The sequence below is a fragment of the Alligator sinensis genome, unplaced genomic scaffold (assembly GCF_000455745.1).
Source record: "Alligator sinensis unplaced genomic scaffold, ASM45574v1 scaffold311_1, whole genome shotgun sequence".
In the NCBI taxonomy this organism is placed as follows: domain Eukaryota; kingdom Metazoa; phylum Chordata; order Crocodylia; family Alligatoridae; genus Alligator; species Alligator sinensis.
Genome location: NW_005842355.1, coordinates 450,303 through 457,951, shown reverse-complemented (window position 1 = coordinate 457,951; position 7,649 = coordinate 450,303).

The following is a 7,649-nucleotide window of genomic DNA, read 5'->3' as shown; positions in this document are numbered from 1 at the left end:
GGAGAAGCTTGAGAGAGTCCAGAGAAGAGCCACTCATAAGATTAGAGGCTTGAAGAGCAAGCCATACGAGGAAAGGCTGACATATGTGGGACTGTTCAGCCTAGAAAAGAGAAGACTGGGGGGGGGGGCGGGGATTTGGTGACAGCTTACAAATATGTCAGGGGAGAGCACCAGGGGGTAAGCCAACAAATATGTCAGGGGAGAGCACCAGGGGCTAGTCAAACACCAAAACACCCTAGGGGAAAACCAGGAGCAATGGTCATAAACTCTTAGAAGGTTTCAGACTGGATAAGGAAAAACTTCTTCATGGTTCCTGTGACCAGACTCTGGAACAGACTCCCAGCGGGGGTGATGCAGGCACCTACCCTGGAGATCTTCTAATGGAGACTGGATGCACACCTTGCTGGGGTTATCTGACCCCAGCAGTCTTTCCTGCCCAGAGCACGGGGGCTGGCCCGATGATCTCACAAGGTCTCTTCCAGCCTTAAACTTCTGTGAATCAGTGAATGTCTGCCCGAGTTTCCAGATGCAAGCCAAAAACAGTTCAGTGACCAAAGCATTAATTTGGAATTCCCAGACTGACTGGCAGATCAATGTAAAATATTCTTACAAGCCTTTCTGCCTCTCAGAGGAGACAATGATGTTCCAGAGTTTGCTGCATGTGGATGTTCTAAATTCAAATGCAAAAATGAAGTCTTGTCTGCTCTTAGAGAAAATTAAAGATGCCATGGCAATTTCTGTAGAATTCCCTTGGGCCCTCAACATATTTAGGCTACAAGCAATATGTTGGACAACTGCCTAGACTCCAAAGGCTACCTACCATACTTTGCCTGGACTATACGTAGAAGAATGCTGTTCTCTCACTCACTGGGTACAATTTTCCTCCTAACCTGGAACAGTTTTCTCTTTGTCCCCTAGGTAACAGGTAATGGGTTGCTTCCGAGGCTAAATTTTGGGTACTTCTCCTTCCCTACCAGCATCATAGCTGCCTTGGCTCTCTTGCTGAAGGCTCCCTCAGAATCCAATGCTAATATGACAAGCTTGAGAACCTGACAAAAAAAATTAAGCAGATCTCAGACTAACATAGGCTTCCAGAGCGACAACTCTCCAATACAAACACTGAGTTTGACAGGACAGTACCCAAAGCCTCTTTCTGTAGCGAAAAAGAATCTGGAATAAAAGATGCAGCAGGCACGCTCACTACCTGACAGACCAAGATACCTTGCATCCAGAGCAGCTCTATGCACACATCGGAAGGCCATGTCCACAAATACTCCAATATTCGATTGCTCTCAATATTGAGTTTTAGGCTCCAGAAGCGACCTCTACCTCTGGACTCTGTTTACACCTTCCTACAATGTCAAGGACTTCCTGAAATCTGAGGGAAGTTAGAAGCTCATTTGCAAATCTCTATTCCTTTTGCCATCTTTGTAAAAGCAGGTGAGGGCAAAGCATTTCCTGTCCTATTGGACTAAATCAATGAAAGATAACAGCAACTTAGCTCAGAGACTAGAGGATGCTCAAACGTGCTCTGATAGTCTTCTTGCCACCAGTATTCTCTTCAGTGACTGGAGAACCACGACTACAGCTCCTTTCCCACAAGTAAAGCAGCCTTTGAGTTGGGATCCTTTTTCCTCTTGTGACAGATCAAGCCACAAAAGTTTCAGATTCCTAACCACCTTTCCTGGCTTTTGGCCTTCTATGACCCGGTGGCCTTCTATGACCAGGTCACAAAATCCTTGGACACAGGTGTCACAGTGGAAACAGTCTTTCTGGACTTTAGGAAGGCCTTCAACGCTGTCTCTTACCCCATTTTTAAAACTAAAAATAAATAAATGAAACCAGCTTCAGATGTGGATTTCTTTCTACATGCGAGTTACTGCTTTCCCACTTAATTACAGGTGAGATCTGGAAATTACAGATTCACACATCACATCAGCTATACGATGCATCTGTATCCCTAATCTGAAAGATGCACTGAGTATTCAGTAGGACTCCAGAGACAACCCAAGACCAGAAAAGTATCCTTTTCCCCCACGCCCTTTACTTCATTTAAAAAATTAAGTCAGAAGAACTAGGAAAGCAGAACAGGTAACATAATGGACTGTGAGCACCACTTTTATCCAGTCCACTTGGCAACTATTGATCAAGCAGAGGTTTCTCTTTCCTCAACTCAGAGCCTATCCACACTCTCTCCTCCCCCCAAGAGCGAACAGCTTGTAAGCCTTGAGCTGAAGTATGTCATACTTTATTTAGCATTTACCTATGTGATAATGGAAATACAATGTTCCCTTCTCTTCTCCCTTCTCCAAAATTCCCCATGCAGGAAAGATTGTGTATGAGCAGCACACTCTGCCATGCCTGCCACAATGCTTCCCCAACGGGCCTGCCTTGTTTAGTGTTACTGATGGGACATGCTGGGGAGTGTGCACATGCACATGCATCTCATGCTGGTAAAGTTAATGTGAAAACCTGTCGTTCTTCCTCCTCCCTTCAGCAGCACTGTGAAAATCTACCACAGCATGAGCCAGTGGTGCAATGGGTAATGCAGCCGATTATGGGATTGGACGATTGTAGGTTTAACTCCTGCCTGGCTCGTGTTGCTGTTTATCTGAGTCAAGTGCTCTGCCGCTTGCAGTTGCTTTTGCAGATTTAGGCTAGATATCAGGAAAAACTTCATGCTAAGGGTGGCCAAAATTTGGAATGGGCTTCCAAAATGGGAGGTGGTGCTCTCCCCTACCTTGTGGGTCTTTAAGAGAAGGCTCGGTAGGCATCTGGCTGGGGTCATCTGACCCCAGCACTCTTTCCTGCCTAGGCAGGGGGGTGGACTCGATGATCTGTTGAGGTCCCTTCGTGACCCTAGCATCTATGAATCTTATAGAGAGCAGGGTTCTCAGCACATTCACCCCTTCCCTTTCAAAACAGCACCTCAATAGGATCAGTAAAGTGACCACAATCATGTTAATTTGACTGTATTACTACAAGCATCTCCTGGAAAGTATCATGAACAGTCACAGCACTGACATGCAGTGAGGGAGTGAACAGCTCTGACAGACTGGAACTAAATCACAGATCAGGAGCCCGAGTTCAACTAGTGAAGATCAGAAATAGGAAAAGTGACTTTTGGCTATAGCTCCCTGTGGGAATTGAAAAAGGGTGACAGACCAATTACCATTCTTCCTCCTCAAACTCTAATTTCAATGCCATCGCCTAATCAGATGCGTTCTCAAAAAAAACTGCAGGGCTAGAAGTGAATACTGATCACTTATCCCAAGCTTTCAGATGATATAAACATTGGTTTCTGTCCGTAGAGATTACAGATAAATTGCTAAAACCATGTTGGAATTGAAATGAAAGAAAACAATATGGTAACAAGAAGGCAATTTTTTAAAGGTCTACTGCCTTGATACCAGCCAGGACTACAATGCTCTTTGTAGTCCACAATTTTTCTTCAAAAGAGTTGCAAATGAGTGATCAGAAGTGAGCCCCACAAATTGAAGATGCTTCTGACAAGAGACAAGATGTTCAACTTGTGACCCTGGCATGTTTCTCCTTTTAAAGGTAAAGCTCAGCATATCCCTTAAACACTAAGACACTTTGGCTAAAAAAAATATTAAGGCCCATGTCAAGTTATCCCTTGCCCTTTACATACTACAGCACATTGCATGCAAAAGACATGTTCTCACAAACCATATCAAGTTTTAACATGCACTCCCCAACATTTTTAATGGTATAATTATGATACAATAATGCTGACTGTTCATTTGTTACTTTGGCATTTTAACATTAAAGACTGTATCAAACTGTGATGAGAAAGGTTCAGAATCATCATTTAAGCCTTGCTGCCCCCCTCATCCACAACTGCATACTCTGAAAGTGGGGGCCCTGAGTACTTTAGAACTGAAGAAGCATTAAGTGAAGTTTCCTAAACATTCAGAAGAATTCACAGCTAGGTGAAGTGCTGACAGCCCACTGCTTATGAACAGGCCCCATACAAAATATAGTTAAGGCTCTCAAATCCCACACACCTCAATCCAGGTGTAAGGGTAAGCAACAGTGAGGCAATGTATTTATATTTTTTCGTAGCAGGAGGTGAAACGGATGGCCTCCAACGATGAAAATGTAATGGTAACTTGTTGAGAGAGACAATAAATCAATCTTTAAATTAAATTTGTTCCTAATTACCTTCATCACGCCCAATCCACCCCTGCAAGAACTCCCTATTTGGTAGAGAAGGCAAGAATCAGAGTAAAGAAATTAGAAGTGTAGTATAAGAACATATCCCCATTCTAACAGGATAAAGTAACACAAGTAACACGTATTGCAGGTCTCCATTTTCTGTTCTGACTTAAACAGCCAGAAAAGCTTTCCAAAGCAGAAGACTACCAGAACTGCAATCTGGACAGAAAACGATTCATAACTTCTGGAAGCTAAATTGATCCACATGCCAATTTCAACATGATGTTCCTCCATCCAAGACCTACACATTCCACAAGCACTGTATGGAGTGCTTCCTGATCAGCCTGACTTGGAAAATAGCAAATCACCACGCAAAGGAAATTAAATAATATCTATTCACTTCATAAAGTAATCCAGTGTGAAATGCCCTCTAAAACTTCTCATCCCGATTTGTGCTTTCAAGAATTTCAGCCAGCCTATGATTTTTTTGAGTCCTTTCCAAAGTTTGGGGTCTGTATTATTTTGTTAAAATGACATTTTAACCATATGCTCTGCGTAGCAGGAACACTGCTTAGTGCCCAAGACTACCACCATCTAATAAAAATTTCCATTTCTTTTACTAGTCACCTCACTTATTTAATATTTGTCTACCACTAACAGTCAAACAAAACAGTCTCCCAACTATCTCACTGAAACCCAATACTGTTTGGTAAGTCAGATCTGTGGTAGTTCCAAACAGCATGAGATTACAGGCAGACAGGATTTTCCTTCCAGCTAATATACACACAGCATCTAATTTTTAGTGACGACAGGTTGCATGTTTCTCCCCCCCTTATCTAGATGGAAGGAGTAATTTGCCTAATGCTCCTGTGAGGAAGGGGAATATCCACATTTGGCATGAAAGCATTGAGACAGAACTCTGGTGTGACCTTGGGCAAGTCACTTAGTATTTCTGAGGCACGGCCAGGAACTGAACACCAGTCTCCTAAGATCTAGTCCAACACTTTAACCATAAAAATCAATTAACAATGGCCCTTCTTTGTGTGCCTACAATCATCAGTACAACTTTATCCTAGAATCTATGCTGTGAGAGCCAAGAGGAGACTAAAGTGCTATCATCCTTGTTAACAGGCATTCGCAAAGTCAGCCTCAGGTTCCCAGATTTAGAAGGGCAAGCAGGTGCCTCCACCACAGGGCAAGCTACTTTTGCAAGTTTCTGAGAATTGATCAGTTCAACCAGAGGTAATGTTTTTGGTATTTTGGAGCACCTAAATTTCTTACCAAATATTAATGCAAGGCAGCACTCAGCTAAATGCTTTGTTGGGTTCTGGGGAAATATTACATTAATCGTCCCTTTATCGTATCCTCTTCTACACTTTTAATATGATAAAAGTTTCTCCACACCCTCCCACGTAGAGTTAACTACAATCACTGCCTTCAGGGTACAGTCCTTTTCTAACCATAAACTTCTGCCTCCCTGCCTACTGTAGCTCATGTTTCATCTGGTACTGACTCTACAGGTCTCTCTGGTGCCAATCCAAGCCACTCTTTAATTAACCAGGGTAGGGGCTACCTTTGAAGACCAAGACACCCTTCTCCTACAGGAGTCCACTGGACTACCAAATAGCTAAGTTAGTTCATACAAAGAGGAACAAACTACTCTGTCACCAGTTATTAATTAGATAATCATTTCAAAATGTTTCACTGTACATGGTCTTATTTTAAGTGACAGTTCATCCCCTTAACCTGTGCTTGTTGTTATAAATGAAAATCAGCAAGCCATTTTTGACAAATGCTGATTTGAGGAGATTAAGGCTTACTCTCCTGACCCTTTCCTCTTTAATAGTGCATCAACACAATTTTATTAGATAAATGTGATTTATTTTATGCTACTGTGCAGAGATAGCCTAAGAACGCCCGATTTCTTAAAAGACTGCAATCTAGCTCATGTATTCTTCCTGACACTTTTGGTCACTGAAACACTTCCCATTTAAAACAACAAAATATTTGCCAGTTTCTGTAAAACAAATATGCCTTCCTTACACTGATATAGTAACTGCATATCTTAAGATACCCCTTTACAGAAATACACTGTATCGATGTGATGATTTAAGAAGCAATTGGTTGAATCCTGGCCCAAACAACCCAGAATACAAGGAAGGGGAAGCATTTACAAAGACAGACTTTAGAAGTATTGATATGCTTTGTACAAGAACCACACTCCTGGTTACCTACTAACTTAGGTAAAGTTTTAATGCAGCTTCTATTGATGTATGATAGTAAAAGGGGTAAAAACAAAACAAAACAAAACAAAAAAAATCACTAAGAGTGCAGTCAAAATACTGAGCACACACAAGCCACTGGTAAGTTTAAAAGCATAAAGCTGTGAGAAAAGGACATAAAGAAGGATGCCAATTTGCTATTAAAATATTTAAAAATTAATGCCCACAGCACAAGCCGACAAAAGCAAACTTGTGGACTCCTACACATCTATACATTACTCAATACGAAGTTCTCTTATGTAGTGGAGCATTAATATCTAAACAAATGCAACAGCCACTTGATTGCTTTCAGAAAAGCTAGCTATATAGTCTAAATAAAAACTGGCCTATTCTTGTCCATATTAAGCCACTCTTCTTGCTCAGTCCAGTTACTCACAGGCTGTACTGTGTCCAAAACTAAGAAAGAGTAGCAGCAGATGACAAAGCAGCCTAATCTGCATATTCATCACAAAATAAAAGGTCTTCAAATCGTAGAACACATCCTAAGACGCATCTACTGTCACTTGACCACAGAGAAGGGATCTAAAGAAAGATATCTCAAGATTTCCATTGAGTTGATGAAAATCCTACGGAAGCCTCCCCACATTGCCGTCAGCCTCACCTACACCAGGTCAGACTAGCTTCTTTCCCCACCCTACCAACACAGTGTTTTCTTCAGCAGTTTCTTCGCCTGTGTAAAGAGCAACACGCAGCGAGCCGCTCAGGAACAGAAGCGCTGTACTAAAAAAAAAAAAAAAAAAAACACAACAACCCCCCCCTCCTCCTCCAATGTGCTGCCTTTTCTGTGGAACAACCTGAGGAAAAGCTTGTCTGCTTCTCCTCTTGCTGCCAGAGGACTTCAGAAACGGTGTGCAGCATTAACAAGAGATTTGAATTCTCCGCGGGGTCTTTTCCAAGCCACCCAAGAGCGCAGGGCAGTGACGGCGCCCATCCTTCGGCAGCTCAGTGAGTTTGCTGCCTGCCTGATCACCCCCCTGCCTGGCTCCGCACAGGCAGGGAGCATCTGAGGACAGGCGAGTCCAGCACTGGAGGCAAAGGATGGACCCCAGGCTGCCGCGGATGACTGGCTGCTGGCAAATGCTCTGCCACGTGCAGGGCCCTCGACCCTCTCGCTGCTTCTGCCCCAGGGCAAAAGGCTTCTTCCCCCAGCCCCGTTTCACCCCGTGCCCCGAGGTGACCTCTGGGAAG